This window comes from Aethalodelphis obliquidens, unplaced genomic scaffold (genome assembly GCF_003676395.1).
Source record: "Aethalodelphis obliquidens isolate GAN/ISIS:26980383/991018 unplaced genomic scaffold, ASM367639v1 scaffold6, whole genome shotgun sequence".
NCBI lineage: Eukaryota > Metazoa > Chordata > Mammalia > Artiodactyla > Delphinidae > Aethalodelphis > Aethalodelphis obliquidens.
This window is the reverse complement of record NW_020837950.1, coordinates 9,860,344-9,878,877: the sequence shown is the minus strand read 5'-3', so window position 1 is coordinate 9,878,877 and position 18,534 is coordinate 9,860,344. Positions and strand designations below refer to the sequence as shown.

The following is an 18,534-nucleotide window of genomic DNA, read 5'->3' as shown; positions in this document are numbered from 1 at the left end:
GTGACCCCTGGATTAGTAAGTGTTGGAACCACGGACCTAATCAGCCTTCTCGATAGAAGCCAGGTGTTATTCTTCAAGACGAGGGGGAAATGACCCCAAAGTCGACTCAGAGATCATTAGGACTGCTTCCTTGGTTTCAAAAGGGGGGACCATCGCCTTGCTTTCAACAGGCCAGGTGACCTCTTCCCAAAGCTATGGGGGCAGGGCCATCCTGAACCTGGGAGGCCCTACCCCTGCCTGACAAAGTTTCAGGGACAGGATCACTACTCCAGTGGGTCCAGGAAGTGGGACTCCTGCCCCAGTGGGTTTGAAAGGCGACACTTCTGTGCCAGTGGGCCTGGAGCACAGAGAACTGAGCTAAAGAGGATTATTCTTGAGCTCTAAGATCTCATGGAGTTTGCCTTGTAGTTTGGACGTATTTGGGACTCATTAACCCTTTCTTCTTTCCTATTTCACCCTTTTGGAATGAAAAGGTCTGTCCTATGCCTGTCCCACCATTATATGGTGGAAGCACACAACTTGCTTGGTTTCACAGGTTGGCACATGAAGAGTCATCTGCCTCGGGATGAGTCATACCTCCAATCTCACCCATGTCTGACTTAGATGATATTTAGATTGAGACTTTGAACTTTAGACTTTAGAGGTGTTGCTGGAACAAGTTAAGACTTTTGGGGCTGTTGAGATGTAATGAATGTATTTTCATGTGAGAAGAAAAAGAATTTTGGGGGGGCCAGAGGTGAACTGCTATAGTCTGAATATTTGTGTCCCTCCAAGTTCATATGTTGAAACTCTAACCCCCCACGGTGATGGTACTAGGAGATGGGGCCTTTGGGAGGTGATGAGGTCATGAGATTAAAACGGACCCTCGAGAGCTCCCTCACCCTTTCTGCCATGCGAGGACACAGGGAGAAGACAGTCATCTGTGAGCCAGGAAGCAGGCTTGCACTAGACACCAAACCTGTCAGCACCTTGCTCCTGGACTTCGGTCTCCAGAACTGTGAGAAATAAACTTCTGTTGTTTATAAGCTACCCAGATATGGTATTCTGTAATAACAGGCGGAATGGACGAAGACGCCTTCCTTGGAGCTTTGATACATCCTGTTCCTCCGTCTGGAATTATCTTCCCTTCAATCTTTGTTAGGCTGATGCCTTCCCAACTTCGAAGTCTCTTCGTACATGTCCACCCGCTGGTGGGCAAGAAGGTCTTCTCCACTCTTTGTCAAGCGTGCCTCCACCTCTCTTCCTCTCTCTCACAGCGAGCTCCTCTTTGCCTTCACAGCATTGATCACGATGGTAATTTCATATTTACGTCTTTGTTCTTGTCTATGTCTGGCTCTCCCACTAGACTGTCAGCCCTGTGAAGGCAGGAACCATGTGGGGTCGTCCTCCATAGTGAGCCCAACACTTAGCATAATGCTTAGCACCTAGGAGACACATTTGTTGAAGTTTTGAATGAATCAGCCGTTAGATTTTGGTTAAGTCAGTTATCAGTTCTGAACTTAAGCTTCTTCACCTGCATTCCCTAAAGTATCACCCTAAGATTTATAAAATGATTATGAGAAACTTTATGAGTCATTATGTTTTTAAAACGACATGTTTCCATTTTAATTAGTACCTATTAATTCCCTGCTAGGAAAGGTGAGGAAATTAGCACTCCCACTTCTTTCCACTTTCCTCACCCACCTCCCGTTTTTGTTAGTTATATTATTTTATTATATATTGGCAAAGTTTGTAACATTTACACCTGCTTTGTATCTCGAATTCCCTCAGTTACTTAATCTTAGCTTTCTATTTAAATGGATTAACTGCTCACCATCTGTATCAATTTACATTCTTGGTTTCAAACAACAAAGACCAACTTTTGTTAATTTAAGCAGAAAAGGAATTGATCAGAAGGCTGTTGGGTGACTCACAGGTGGGACGGCTGGGGAATCCTGCTCAGAGCTGGGCAGGAACTAAGGGAGGCTGAGCAGTGAGCAAACTCGGCTGAGGTCCTGCCATGTGAGCATCGGGTTAGGATGCACCGCAGAACCCCCTCCCTCACTGGACCATCCCTCCCTTCCTTCTTTCTTCCCTCTTCCTTCCTCCTTTTCTCCCTTCGTCCCTCGCATTTCTCCCTCCTCCTTTGCTGTAACGTGCGTCGAAGCTTTCTTGTCATCTCTTTTCATTTTACTTATGATTAATCTGAGAAGCTTTTCCAACCGGTATCTGCTCTCGTGTCATGTGGATGAATTCCCCTGGACCCTTCCCTTCTACTGTGTCTGAAACCTTATCATTTCCCATTCTGTGTTGTTTGAAGGCTGGGGGTGTTTTGTTTTCTTTCCACCTTTTTTTTTTTAAGCCTTGGGAACGGACAAAAAAAAAAGAGGGCAGATGGGGCTGAAGATGTGGGAAATCTCCACCAGAAAACCCATGCTTTGTTTTGTATTCTAATTTTGTCAAGTGTACTTTATGAGGATTCACCCCAACTAGTTGGGGTAGATCACATTCTCATGTGCTGTGGTTCCTGAGCTCCAGATTATTCCACCCGCACAGGTCCTAGATCCACTGAGTGGTCCTAAAGCCTTCATTTCTGGCAGAGAAAATGGCCTCTGGGTGTCTCTTCCTATTTCATTCATCCATCTATTTTCTATTCTCTCCCATTTCTATTGGGAGACATTTCTATTCCCTCCCGATAAGAAGAGGGAAAATATGAAGGTGTACCCTCAATTCACTTCTCTCCTGATTGAGAATAAAGGAGTTGCAGTTTACGATTTTTTTGATACCCTGTTACTGCATCTGGTGGGCCAGGGGTGGGTGATGGTATGGCTGGAGGGGTTGGGGGCCAAAGGTCATATTTGGGAGCTATGCTAGGTCAGAAACTTCTGCTTCATTCATTAGCTGCCCTCCCCTTGCTTGGTTGATATCGGTGAAATTTCTGCTAATTGTTTGACTTTAAGGATTGAAGGGGGAAAGTCTGTCCATCTTCATTGGTTCCAGCACCCTGATAATATACCCCCTATTCGCCTAATCTGATTCAAGTTGGATTTCTGTCACTTGTGAGCCAAACTCTACTAACACATGGAGTGCCATAGACGCAGGAGGCAGCCTTCTGGTCAACAATGAGAGACCCAACTTGTATCTTATCAACTCTCTACGCTTTTCTGCTCAGAGGTGGGTCATAGGGAGCCTATGACCAGGAGCATCTCTTTCTCCAGGGGCAACATTGGGTTGTTTGCTTAAATACTCAGTTTGCAATCACATAAAACTATAATGTTAAGCATTAACAGACCCAGTTTAGACTGGATCATTTTAAGAGTAGCTTGACTGTTAATTTTATGTGTCAACTTGCTTAGGCCATGATAGCCCAATATTTGGTGAAGTTATCAGTCTCGATGTCTCTTTGAAGGTATTTTAGAAATGTGATTAACATTTAAATCAGTAAGCTTTGAGTAAAGCAAATCCTCCTCCTTGATGTGGGTGGGCCTTATCTAATCAGTTGAAGGCCTTAAGAGAAAAAAGACTGAGGTCCCATGGGAAAGAGGGGACTCTGCCTCCAGACAGTCTTCAGACTCAAGCTGCAACATCAGCCATCCCCTATGTCTCCAGCCTGCTGTCCTGTCCTACAGATTTCACAGTTTTGGGTTTGCCAGTCCCCACTATTGCTTAAGCCAATTTCTTAAAATTCCCCGTATATATGTGTACACACACACACACACACACACACACACCCTAATTCAAGTAGCAATTACTGAACACCTCAGTCACCACAGATTTTCAATGTATCTCCTAAGGGGCAACTAATTTTGCCTGTTGCTGACTCCTGTAGGATTTGCCAAGATGAGTTTGCTGCAAAGGGAACAGGCAGGCTCTGGATTCAGACCGCTTCAGGCAGGTTTCAGTCCCCAGACCCACCACCTACCTTGCTGTGTGACTTGACAGCTTCTGCGCTCTCCCTGTGCCTCAATTTTCTCATCTGTAAAATGGGACAGATGTTTGGATGTACCTTGCAAGGTTCTGTGAGGATTAACTGAGATAATAGATGCAAAGTATTTATAACAGGTTCTGATACATTGCAACTTCTTAATAAGTTTTGGCAATTATTACAGGTCCACTGTAGTCCCATATCTGAAGCCTACAGAATGTATACTGTGTGTTCCATAACACCACCAGCAGGGGCTGGGTGGCCCCTCATAATCAAATTCACTCATATTTCTGCAGTGAAATCCACTAAGAGGAGTAAATAAAGACCACAACCTATTAGTTCAGGTCAGTTTTTGCCACCGTATGAGTTCAGGAAAAACTTGGTTTTCAGAGCTCTTTAGATTTTGGAATTGTGGCTAAGGAATTGCAGACCCGCATCACACATAATGTTTTCAAGATTCCCCCAAAACAAGTTGGCTGGCTGGGTGAGCTTGTTTAATATTTTCCACCTGAACACTGGAGCATGTCTATCATAAAAATAATTTTTGTTTAGGCATAACTGATAAAGAGCTATTTTTTTGGACTCAGCATTGATATGAGTTGCTTCTGGAGACTGCTCCTGGTTTGCCAGATGAAAGCTATGCCCTCAGGGTAGAGAGGTTGCTTGTCCCCATGCTGTGCTGTTTGTCACAGGGTGGAAGGTGTCCTTCCACTTCACACCAAGTCCTCCCTGTTCCTTACACAAGCTGCTAGACTGAGGGACCAGACCTGCCATGTGCTGGGAGGAAGCCAGGCTCTTGGTGGGATGTGGGAGAATTAGAATCATACTCCTTTATCCATTCAACATATATATTTGTGAGCACTTGCTCTGTGCCAAATATTAGAAGCTGTGTCTATATAGCATTTCATTATTGATCAAGCACTTTCACATTCATTGCCTCTTTTAGTAATCTGATGAGGAAGATACAGTCAATGGGGTTATCCTTGTTTTCTTGGTGAAGAAGCAGAGTCTTAGAATGTTTGTGTCACTTTAAGGCACAGATGTAGCTGACCTGAGACATAAAACCCGGTTCTTCACTTTCTTCTTGCACTTTGTGAAAATAGGGGTGAATATCTATTTTTGAACCCATAAAGAGTAAAATGCTTGGCAGTCAAAATAGGATTTGAAGAGCTTTGGCAAAACGTCTCATGGAACCTGTTTCAGCTTAAGGTGGATAATCAGGTATTTCATGTTATATGGGGTTACCTTGTGCTTTGGATGGCGTGATGCATCACCCAGATCCCCTCTTCAGGACAGAAGGGCTTAGTCCCTTAGCTACTGGGAAGGTTGTTGGCTAATGTCTCTCTCTGGGAATGGCCATCAGGTGGGGAGAGAGCCCCACTCCCACTTTGCGGGCAGCCTGCATCCCGTGATGCTGATATACAAGCCCCGTCCCCTTCCCCTGACTGGGGACAGCTCTGAAGGGTCATTCCTGCTCTAGATTTCCTGTGGGGTTGGCTGAAACCTTGCTGTGAAAGGTCCTTATTGTATGAGAAAATACCCACTTCTGAGATTTCCTGTCTTTGTTCATTAAAAGCAAAAGCAAAAAAAAATGACCCCTCTTGAAAGTTACCAGGTCTTTTGGTTGAACTAGACATGGCCATTTGTTGTCTCTTTTTATTTATGAACATTCACTCTAGTTTTAATTTAACTCAAAATACAAATAGCCAAGCCAACTTGAACCAATTTCACCACTGAAATTTTTGCAGAACAGAGAATTACAAGAGGAACTTAAAGGACAAGGCATTAGTTGGAACAGGAAACACAGAACATAATAGCAGACTGGAATACTTTTGGTGATGATGCATGGGGTTGAAATGATGTGAAAGGGAAATCATTTAACCATGGAAATTGAACAAAGGAGAATTCCATGATAATGATTCCAGGCCTCAGTTTTCAGGAAAAGAAAATAGTAGGCATCAGAATAAGGTCACCCTGGCACATGTGGCATTTTGGATCCATTAGTCCATGTGCGTTTGGCAACCTGGTTTATTCTCTGCCAGAGCATGAGTTAGCTTTTATCTCAACAGTCCTTCTGCTCCTTTGAGGATAAAACACAGGCCCATTTTATAATATACTGCAAGATACCTCAGGGTAAGAGCCACCTTAGGGAAGGAGCATTTTCACAGACAAACTGGCGACTCAGTCTGAACTGGAGTTTCCAGGTTAAAACAGTTGCATTCTCTGGAGAAAAGGAAGAGGAGGCAGGGCTGTTCTTGTGATTGTTTTTTCTAATATTTCCTACCAAGCCACTGCTTTGGGATAATAACAAAATGATTTCACTATGGAAAAATGCAGAGAAAAGAAACTGGGGCTGTTTGATTGGCTAATAATGAACATAAAGGACTTCATGCTTGTTGAATGGCAGATTGAAATCCAGTGTGTATTCATGCAGATCTTATGGGGGTAGTATTGGATTAGACCACAAATTAGTGCTGGCATTAATGAGATGAAAGCTATAAAATACCGAGAGTTCCACTAACCATGATCTCTGATAGGGCCCAAGTGAAAGCACCCAGACCTTTCAGACAAGTCTTGTGTGAAAGCAGAGACACCAACAACAAAGACACCTTCAAAATGGGGGAAAACTGGGGATTATATAACGGACTGAAGTGGTGTTAGAAATCTTGGTTAAAAGAACAGAGCACAGCTGAATGACAAACATAGCCTTGCCTAGAATAATGATTTTTAGAAACAGACCCTGTTTAGATGCTACTCAAATGATCAGGGAGAAGGATTACGCCCCTTCCTTGTAGAGAAGTTAGTCTAAACAGGAACCTCTCTGTGATAATACCACTATTGCTACTGCTACTACCTACACACCTTACATGTGATATGTATTGTGATTTAGTGTTTAGTGTACCCTTGATATTTGTCATCCTGTGTAATCCTCACGATATTTTCACATTGATAGTTGAATCCATGTCTGTGCACCCAGTTAGCATTTGAATTCCACGACTGCAGGAACTGGGTCTTATTCATTTTATGAAAATCCTCCTCTTTCCGTTTAATTTTTCACGTATAGGTAATTTGTTTCAAAGAACATGGCCAGGTGGAAAATCTCTCTTTCCCAGAATTTTTGGGATTACCTGGCATATAGAACAAATACTGTTATGACAAAATTATGTCATATGATTAAATTAAGTTGATAAATGAGCAGAAAATACCATGTCACATTAACACGGGTGGATTGAATTTGCACACGGAATTCCTGGATGACCTCAGTCTGCAAAACTCATCCACAGCAACTGTCACTGTATTCCCTTTCTCAGGTACTCTAGCAAGGTCTTGGTGAACATGTGTGCATCTCTGTTCAACCTCCTGGTGTCCTAGAACTCCATCAGTAAGTTTTCAGGAATTCTTCTCAGTTTTGTCTCAGGTGAACCAGATGGGACCTCTCCTGTTGGTGCTACGCATGCCTATTTGTTGCCCATCATCCAGTGTTTTATATCCTGTCGCTCTAGGGAAGCCCTGGGTCATGAAGTAGCTATTGCCTGTCCAGCATGCTTTATGTTCGAGGAACACATAGTGGTTGCTGTGTTGCTATGGGGGACAGGACTGGGTGGGAGAATTTATTTCATTTCCCTGATGGTCACCATCTTGGCTGCGTCCTTCCACATCATTTTCCCATATAGCTTGAGAGTTATTTCAGTGCCTGTAAGTCCTTCAAGGTCTTAACACCATCCTTTACCCTGCTTTTTGTAGTCTGTCCTTTCTACTAAAGTTTGATGTATTTGTGCCCAGCACAGGGCCTGACATACAATATATGTTTATTTAGTAAATGTTGAAATGAATGCAACTACTACCCTGTGAGAGAGAGGCCCTTCCATATTCATTGTACATATGAGGGACAATTAAACCAAGAGAAGTTATATCAACAATCTTAGATAAAAATTTACAGCTGGGAAAACCCTTAGAAATGAACCAAGCCTCCCAATCTCATCTCCACTGTTTGCGTTGGTAAGAAAATTAAATTAAGAGGGAGTTGACTTTCCCAGTATCTAGTAGTTAGGGGGTGGTTTAGTAAAGTCTAGAACCCTGAGCCATGATCACTGTCCGTCTCCCCACATGTCTTTCTCAAGGGTAAAGACAGGAGACGTAGAGATGCTTCTGTGCACATCATGTCAATCTTATTTCAACATCTTGCTGCCAGGTATGGCATGACGATGGATTTTTATTTACGCTCCTTGATGAGTGCCTGTCTTTCCACACAGAGAACTTAAGAAATGTCAAGGAAGCAGAGGCTGGAAGGCTTCCTGAACTGGCTGGTACAGAATCATAGAATCTAAAGGTCAGAAGAGGCTTTGCATGTTCCTCAGGCCAGTCATGCTATGAAGTTTGAATCTCCATCTATGACTTTCTGCCAACTGGTGAGCCACATTCTGTTGGCGCATTCATGGCCTCTCTCTTTGGGCAGAGCTGACTCTTAAGATCTGACTGAAGTTCATCTGCCTGGAGCCTTCACTTGAGGTGCAAGTCTACCCCCCTGGGGACACTCAGAACAACTGAATTTTTGGCCCCCAGGGCTGCTCTTCTGACCTGGTGTATCCGTGATGTGTCTCCTATATGAGCGATGTTTTTCTACCAATGTTTCCTAGGCTTTTGAATTCCAAGGCAGATGTCGAAAATGATATTTGCATGACACCCTGGGGTGAACCCGAAGCAAATTAGGGATGTCTGTCTGGGGATTAATGAAAAATTCATTACATTTTCTTTATAGCAGTACATAATTATGATACGAAAATAAAATATAAAATATTAGGGAGGATGTTAAATATTGAATTTGTACCTAGCTTCCAAATAAAATCTTTTCGAAGGTTTGACAGCAAAACTTAGCTTAATTCCATGAATGCAACCTTCAATATCATGTTTTACGTTTGAAATGGCTACAGGTAATTCCTGATCAAGACTTTTTAATGACGGTTTCTTCAAATTTTTGGTAGTCATGATGGACAAGAAGCTGTGATTTAAAATTTAATACCCTTTTTACAACCTTCAAAAATGTGTAATAGTTGAAGTTATAGTTAAAGACTCTCATAGCTTTTCCTTTACTTTCATTGACAGATATAATGTTGAAGTTTCTAATGCTGGTGAGAAAGGACTTCTAATCCAATTGAACTTTTTAAGTATTTCAAAATATGCTGAAGCTCTACTTTGCAGAATGCAGGCACACTGTTAGAGCGCCCAGCCAGTGCTACGGATGTCTCCTTCAGGGGTACTTAAGCTACCCAGGGAGGGAAGAAGTTGTTGTATGTGAAGAGAGGCTCTGAACAGCACCAGAACCACATCCACAGGGCCCCTGCCAGCCTCCCTCCCCCACCTCCAGCTGGCAGCACCTAGGGTCACACACTGTGCTCTTTGGGCATCTGGAGTATGAACTACTTCAGCAGGAGGTCCTCGGTCCCTCTTTCAGGATGGGCAATAATGTGCTCTGCCTCTGTCTGCCAAGGCAGATGTCTCAGGTGGTACAGCACCTTCTTGTCTATGCTCAGTATATCCAGGCTGAGAGCCAGTGCCAAGAGTCACTTTTTGTGCTTTCCCCTGGGGGACCGTGAAAGGCATCCTCAGGCCCACTGTGCTTGAACAATACAGAGCCCTTACCAGGGCCGTCTTGACCACAGCTGGCTGGCATGGGGTTTTTTGCTGTCCCAAGTCCTGCTCAAGGGCTGAGTGATTCGTGTCCAGGTACGGCTTTAAACGATTCGGAGCACACTGGGATGCCAAGGCACATGGATTGGGAAGAGAGCCTTTCAGCCATTGATTCCATGATGCAGATTCAAGTTCTTTCGTCATCATGGCCTCTCTCTGATGGTTATGTCAGGCTGATTTCCATCCTTTTCACAGCATGATGCCCAGACCTGAGCTCCAGGTGCAGTCTAATCCACAAAGGAGACCCCCAGGAACCTTCACCTCTCTAGACAGAGATACTATTAAGGCAACACATCTGGTGTCTTCATCATGCCATTGACTCCTATGAAGCTTCTTGTAGCCTTTAAATGAAACCTAAGCTTATTTTAGCCTTTAAGTGGCTTAACTTGTTTCAAACAAAGCCTGCTCTCCTGGCTACAAACAACTGGGCCAGTGATTATTGTGTGAGTCAAAGGCAGAAACCATGGTTGAATACAGGGAGAGCAGCTGTTTCTGAGATGACAAAATTCTGCCACATGAATGGTAGCATCTGTCTCCTTACCTTGAGGGAGGGCACTGAGTACGAATGCTAGTTAGATGGAGAGAAGGCATGTTACTCCTTGCAAACTTAAAGGACCTTCTGATATTCCATGCTAAGGAGCTTAAACTTGATTCTGTGGGCAATGGGGACCATTACAAGTGTTTGAGAAGGCAAGCAACGCAATCCAGTTGTGCACTTTTATTTCGCTTTGGGTTAAGATTCTTTCTTGCAGATTCTCTTCTTTCTCAATGAGCCATTTATATTTGGAGTATGTATAAATAAAAGTGCACCGATAATAAATGTACACCTCAATGAATTATTACAAAATGAACATACAAGTCAATAAATAGACCATTACGAGGAATCTAGAAGATTTCTTTTTTTTTTTTTTTTTTTTGCCGTACGCGGGCCTCTCACTGCTGTGGCCTCTCCCGTTGCGGAGCACAGGCTCCGGACGCGCAGACTCAGCGGCCACGGCTCACGGGCCCAGCCGCTCCGCGGCATGTGGGATCTTCCCGGACCGGGGCACGAACCCGTGTCCCCTGCATCGGCAGGCAGACTCCCAACCACTGCACCACCAGGGAAGCCCTAGATTTCTTACTTCTCTTTCCCAATCACTTCCTCCTTCTTCCTGTCCAGAGGTAAACCACTCTCCTGACTTCTAATGCATAGATTAGTTTTGCCTCTTCTAGATTTATAAATGGAATCATATAATATATGATTGACCCTGACAATATATTAAAACTTTTAGAGCAACTCCAGATATTCCAAATTGGTTGCTCAGTGTTGACGATCCAGTTGAAGGATAGTATCAGCATCCAGAAGCACAAAATGAGTTAAACTAATAAAACCACAGAGCTGGGCTTCCTTGGTGGCGCAGTGGTTGAGAGTCCGCCTGCCAATGCAGGGGACACGGGTTCGTGCCCCGGTCCGGGAAGATCCCACATGCCGCGGAGCGGCTGGGCCCGTGAGCCGTGGCCGCTGAGCCTGCGCGTCCAGAGCCTGTGCTCCGCAACGGGAGAGGCCACAACAGTGAGAGGCCCGCGTACCGCAAAAAACAAAACAAACAAAAAACCACATAGCTAATGCTAATTTAATTTTCTATTGGCCAGGCAATTCTATGTTTTTACATTTAGTAATTCATCTAATCCTAATAACAATCTTGTAAGGTGTTATCATTTCCATTTTCAGGTGAGGAAATTAAGTCTCCAACAGGTTAAGTAACTTACCTAAAGTTAACCAACTAGAAGGGCAAAACCAGGATGGGAACCCCGGCAGCCTGGTTGCAGAGCTTGTATTATAACCATTGCTTTACACTGTTTCTGCTGAGAAATTCAGCAGGGAAAGAAATACCTGTTGGTTATTTTCAGTGGGGATTATTCCCACCTTGTGTCCTGTTAAGGAAAATTTCCTAGGTAAATAGTTCTCTGGGTAAGTCCACACATATTCCTAATGGAAGCCTTGCATAGTAGTTGGGTGCAGAATCCTAACCCACGGTGGAGAGGTTGAGAGCATGTGTTCTGGAGCCAGAGGCCATGGATTTGAAGCCTTGCTCTGCATCTTATTTCTTGCAACTTTAACAAGTTACATAACATCTCTGAGCCCTGGTTTTCTTCTCTGTAAATTAGGGATAGTCATTTTTACTTTTACAACATTTTGAAAGTGAAAAAATGTAGAGCACAGGGAGATCAGCTCGGCGCTCTGTGACCACCTAGAGGGGTGGGATAGGGAGGGTGGGAGGGAGGGAGACGCAAGAGGGAAGAGATATGGGGATATATGTATATGTATAGCTGATTCACTTTGTTATACAGGAGAAACTAACACACCATTGTAAAGTAATTATACTCCAATAAAGATGTTACAAAACGTATATAAAATACTTAGCATGGAAAAATAATAAATACTCAATAACTGGTAGTCATAGTAGTAGTACTACTAGTGGTAGTATTAGGTGTGGCACCATGAAGTATCTTCTCTCTTTAGATATATTTCTTGTTTGAAAAACCGTTCATCTCTAGCCCTCTACAATCAGAACTTTTTCTCTTTTGAGCAGTCTTGAGAGAAAACAGACTCCTTTTTCTCCAATACGTACTTTTTTTTTATTATAGTAAAATGTACAAAACATAAAATTTACCATTTAAATCATTTTAAAGTCTACAATTCACTGGCACTACATACATTCACACTGTTATGGAACTATCACCACCATCCATCTCCAGAACATTTTTCATCTTCCCAAACAGGAACTCTGTACCTATTAGACAATAACTCCCCAGTCCTCTTTGCAACCACCGTTGCAACCACCTCCTGGCAACCACCGTTCTGCTTTCTGTTGTTATGAATTTGACTACTGTAGGTATCTTATATAATTGAAATCATACAATATTTGTCCTTTTGTGACTGACTTATTAGCATGATGCTTTCAAAATCTGTTCATGTGGTAGCATGTGTCAGAATTTTCTTCCTTTTTAAGGTACGTATATACTACGTTGTGTGTACCCATTCATCCATCAATGGGTTGCTCCCACCTTTTAGCTGTTGTGAATAATGCTTGCTAAGAACGTGAGTGTAAAGATATCTGTTCGAGTCCCTGCTTTCAGTTATTTTGGTATATACCCGGAGTGGAATTCTTGAATCATGTGTTAATCCTGTGTTTAATTTTTTTGAGGAACCACATACTGTTTTTCACAGTGGCCACACCCTTTTATATTCCCACCAGTAATGCACAAGGATTACCAATTTCTCCACACCATTGTCAACACTTTTTAGTTTCTGGGTTTTTTTGTGTGTTGTTGTTGTTGTGATTGTTTTTAAATAACAGTCATCCCAATGGGTGTGAAGTGGTATCTCACTGTGGTTTTGATTTCAGTTTCCCTAATTGTTGGTGACATTGAGCATCATTTCATATGCTTTTTAGCCATTTGTTCTCTAATACCCATTTTTTTATTATTTATGAAAAGCACATGCTCCCACTCAACTCTAACATTTCATAAATTCACACTAGGCAAGTCATAATATAATACACCAGTAATTTCCTTTATATTTTCATGATACGTCCGTATCTTCCTAATCAGCACATTTCTGGACTTGTTACCTGTGAGTTACATGTGATAGATGTCCAATCTCAAATACTAGATGTTGATCTTTTCTACCTTCAGTTTCAGAGGGTGCTTTTTCTTCCATCATGTTGCCATAGTCTGATGAGCAAGAAAGCTTTTGGTAGGGATTACGGTGTGAAAGTAGACCCCACGTGTTGAATGAACTCATGATGCCTTCTCAAAAGCAATTTAATGAGTATACCTCGAGCAGCCCTTGACAATGTTGACCACTTTGTTCTTTTTTTTTAAAAAAAATATTTATTTATTTGGCTGCATAGGGTCTCAGTTGCAGCACACAGGATCTTAGTTGCAGCACGTGGGATCTTAGTTGTGGCGCGTGGACTTCTCTCTAGTTGTGGCGTGAGGGCTCTAGAGTGCGCGGGCTTAGTTGTCCCACGGCACGTGGGATCTTAGTTCCCTGACCAGAGATCGAATCCCCTGCATTGGAAGGCAGATTCTTAACCACTGGACCACCAGGGAAGTCCTGACCACTTTGTCCTTTTTAAACCTTTCTTCTCCTTTGGCTGTCCTGACACCATTCTCCCTGGTTCTCATCCTACCTCTCCAACATACTTTCTGAGTCTCATTCTTTCCTCATCCTTTGTCCATCCATTACAAATGGTGTTTTCCATTTTTGCTTTGGTGCTCTTTTCATCTGCATCATCTTTCTCCCACACCCACCATTTTTTTTTTTTTTTTTTTTTTTTTTTGCGGTACGCGGGGCTCTCACTGTCGTGCCCTTTTCCCGTTGCAGAGCACAGGCTCGGGACACACAGGCTCAGCGGCCATGGCTCACGGGCCCAGCCGCTCCGCGGCACGTGGAATCTTCCTGGACCGGGGCACGAACCCACGTCCCCTGCATCTGCAGGCGGACTCTCAACCACTGCGCCACCAGGGAAGCCCCCACACCCACCATTTTAACCTCCATTTATATATGGAGAATTCTCAAACCTGTCTCCTGCCTAAAACTCTGAGCTCCAGGTTCATTTATCCCATTGTCCATTTCTACTTGGAGGTTCCCTAAGCACTTCAAACTCAACATGTCTAAAATTGAACTCATGATATTTCCCCCAATAGTATGTCTTCTCAAGTCTTCCCTAAATTGATGAAAGACACTGTCATCTAAAGTCACAAAACAGGGGTATCATCCTGCCTTCTCTCTAGCCCTCACCTCCCCACATCTGGTAAGTCACTGTTGATCCTGTCTCCTGTATATCCTTCAGTTCTCCCCTATGGTCTTGCCCTCTGTCTCTGAATTCAGTACGATAAGGCTTGCAGTGTGTTGGCTCCATTCCTGGCCGTCTGTAGCATGTCATACACGGTAGCTATTCCTGTTGGTAGGAGTTGCTTCAAACCCTTGTTACCATTTACGTGGACTGTGGCAATCATCTCCTGTTCTCTCGCATCCAGTCTGGTTCCCATCAAATCCATTCCTTAAATACTTTCAATCAGTATGGAGTTTTCTCACAGCACTATCTTATCATCTCACTCCTCTGCCCAAAACACCTTACTGGCTCCCTATTGCCCATTGATTACGTTTCTAAGCTCAGCACACAAGGTCCTCCAGGATCTGGCTCCTGGCTCAGTTGAATCCATCTTTGGCTGCTTCCTCACTGAGCCCCATGTTCCAGAGCAAATGCCTTTTTTTTTTTTTTTTTTGCGGTACACAGGCCTCTCACTGTTGTGGCCTCTCTCGTTGCGGAGCACAGGCTCCGGACGCACAGGCCCAGCGGCCATGGCTCACGCGCCCAGCCGCTCCGCGGCATGTGGGATCTTCCCAGACCGGGGCACGAACCCACGTCCCCTGCATCGGCAGGCGGACTCTCAACCACCGCGCCACCAGGGAAGCCCAGAGCAAATGCCTTTGTTCCTCTGAACATACCACCCAGGTGCATGAGTCTGTGGCTTTGCACACACTCCTTCCTATATATAAAACATGTTCTTACCCCTTGTCCTATGACCACAGTCCATCCTTTGAGACTCACCAGGTGACTTCTACCTGTTGCCTTCCCTGACCTCAGGTTTTCCAGAATGGCTGATCATCCCCTCATTTGTGCTACTGTAACTTGCACATTATCACAGGCAATTCAGGTCTCCAATCAATAAGATAGTAACTGCTGACAGCATTTTAGATGGTTGTTTTTCCAGCATTGAAAATAACATAAAATTGTAAGGTCCAGTCCTTACCGGCAATTCTGTCACAGTACCATTTTTTTTCCAGATTGCTTTATAATTATCTTTTTAAATGTCTGCCTCCTGACTAACGTGAAATATGGGGAAAGGCCTGGGTCAGAGTCTTCTCTGCTTTTGCAGTGCCTGGCATGGCACCTGATAGCAGGTATTTATTGAACACCATCTGTATGCCAAGCACTGCTCTAGGGGCTGGGGGTATCATAAGGAACAAAATTCCTGCCCTCCTTGAGGGGAGCCTGCACATTGCCCATCATTTTCCAGTCTCTTTCCTACCCAAAAGGTGATGCTATTCCCTGAGTTTTCTGTGATTAGTAATATAAAGGGGGAAAAAAATCACTCAGAGAGAAAATATGAACTGTCAGATGAGAATGAAATTATAAGTGGTAAGAGGAGAATTAAATTAAGAGCAGTAAACATCATGGATTTATAAAAACAAGTCATGTCAGACAAATTTAATTGCTTTTCCTGATGGAATTGCCAAATTAGGGGATGGCGGTGTGCAATATCCTGAGAGCAGTTTCCTTCAACGACCAGGTAATGAATATTATTTTTGAAGTTAGCAGAGCCCTTTGAAATAGTATCTGTTGAAATTGTACAAAATGAATTCAAACTGACTTTGATGTGAGTCTGGTTCTCTGACTTGATGGCAGAGTAAAGAGGAGAAGAGCTAAGGCAACTACAAGCGATATAGCACTAAGCTTAAAGGTATCGCCTAGCAGGAGCTTGGGGGCCTTTATGCAGATGTGTTTATCATGATCATTGTCAGGGTCAAAGTATGATTTTATGGCATTTAAAAGACAACAAGAGAAAATGACCATACTTCGGGGAAACCTTTGCGTGAAGCACAGAAATGAGATGGTTCTATGTCATCATTATAATGGTATGGCCCTTGCAGTGATAATACCCAATATTTTGCGTAGTGCTTCAAAACCTTGCTACTCCAAGTGTGGTGTGCAGACAACAGGAGCCTGGGGAGCATCTGGGAGCTTGTGAGAAATGTAGAATCTCAGTCTCCACCCCAGTGAATCTGAACCTGCATTTTAACAAAATCCCCACATGGTTCGTATGCACGTTAAGGTTTGAGAAGCGCTGCTGGGTTTATTTCATATTATACTACATCTATGACTTGATTTTTAGACCCTTCTCAGAGGTACAAGACGTTAGGTTGTCCCCTTAACCAGGATTAAGCCCAAGTCTCAGTAATTCCACTATTTGCCCCTTTTAATTTCCTTACGATCAAGCATATGAAGCTGACGAAGTTGCACCCTCAGGGAAGTTATTTCAGCCTAGTGGGCCGCCCTGTCAGAGGGACTGACAACCGCTCCCTCCTCATATAGCATTTTTATGTGCCACACATGCTCCTCTTCTGAGAAGTATATTGCTGTTCCCATTTCATAGATGGGGACATTAATGTTTGGAATGTTAATGTAGTTGGCGTAAATTCATAGTTTTACTAAGTGGCAGAGCCGGGATTTAAACCTAGGTTCTGTGTGACTCCCCGAGCTATTTCATATCTAGATGTGACGAGGGCTCTAATACAATATGTGAAAGGAATTTCAGAAGCTGGGACCAAGAAGGGGATTCAGTTAAGAAATTTTTATTGAGCACCTATGATGTTTTAGGAACTACAGAGACTATTCATTAGGCAATAAAATAGACCTGAGACCTGCCTTTGTGAGGTTTATAGCAGGGATGGGAAAGCGTGTGTGTGTGTGTGTGTGTGTGTGTGTGTGTGTGTATGTGTGTTTTGAAGCGGGCAGAGTATGGGGACATTGCTGTGTGTGTGTGTTTGTTCAAGTGGGGAGAGTATGGAGACATTGCTTACAAACGTGTACCATTGGGATAATGCAGATATCAAAGATGTTGGAAAATTGCTCTAAATCTGAGGTCAACTGGATGACCGGAAGACATGAGAGTATGGAAACATATATTAAGATATGTAATATACTATTGAGCTATTAATGATAAACTTTTAGCCAAACGTTTTGCCTCTTTAGAATTTATTCCAACCTTGTAAAGAACCTGACTGGGCCCTTAAAGAATTCTGTTATTCAGTGTATGTCGATGAGAGCTTTGGAAAGGAAAGGTGAAAGAGGAGATTAAAATGCCATCTCTGTTATCACTGACCTTGGCCTAGTGTCTAGGTCCCACTCTCTTTTGGTATTTGACACTGAACTAAGAGAAAGATACTTGTTTTCAGTGTGAATCTGGTCTCCAGAAAAATGCTGGGTGACAAGTATTACAGAAATCCAGAGCCCAAGGGTCCTTAGTGGGGAGATGGTACACTGAGAAATGTGGGATCAAGCATCCCTCACATGTTTTTCTCCTATGAACTCTCCTTCATTCCTCAAGTTTCCTTCCTCAGTCAGGAAAGGCTTTTCTGTTCCTGCAGTCCAGGTCAGGGGGATGGTGTCCGCCAAATGGTCCTGCACAGCTTTTCAGTTTTCCTTCAAAGTCCTCATCAAATTGTAATTTTTAAAAATATTCATCTCTCCCCACTAGCTCTCAGCTCCATGGGCACGGAGCATGTGTCTCTCACAGTAAATACCGTACCCCCAGGACCTAGCAGAGTACAAGGCATAGAGTAGGTGTTAAATCAATGATTCAATAGTTAGTTCTATTAGAATTTTGAAATATGATATTTTTAAAAGTTCTTTTTACTTTAAAAAATGTGGCTCAATAAGTATCTTTTATTATTTTTTGTGGTAAAATACACATACCATAAAATATACCATCTTAACCATTTTAAGCGTACAGATCAATGGCATTAAGTACATTCACAATCTTGTCCTACCACATGAAATCCATCCACAGAACTCCTATCTTGCAAAACTGAATCTCTGTACCTATTAAACAGTAACTCCTCATTTTCTCCTCCTCCCAGCTCCTGGCATCCACCATTGTACTTTTTGCCTCGAGGAATACAAGGTACTCTAGGTACCTCATACAAGTGGACTCTTCCAGTATTTGTCCTTTGAAGACCTTTTTACTTTTATCATCCTGAGTTAGCAAAAGGGACACAAACTACGTGGTGGTGTTTGTGGGAGTGAGTCGTTTTCCATCTAATTTAAAGAGAAATATGCTTCTTCTTGGCCTGCTTATATTGCTAGAGTCAGAGAATAATAGAGAGG

At 43.1% G+C, this 18,534-nt stretch overlaps 1 long non-coding RNA gene across 1 annotated transcript; it reads right to left on the bottom strand.

The window, feature by feature from the left end:
* Positions 1-12,262: 12,262 nt before the first annotated feature.
* Positions 12,263-18,305, bottom strand: LOC113618676 (uncharacterized). The gene is made up of 2 exons (XR_003432084.1): positions 18,250-18,305; positions 12,263-12,366 (listed from the first exon to the last, which is right to left on the bottom strand). It is a non-coding gene; the product is annotated as an uncharacterized LOC113618676 (long non-coding RNA).
* Between the last annotated feature and the right edge of the window lie 229 nt (positions 18,306-18,534).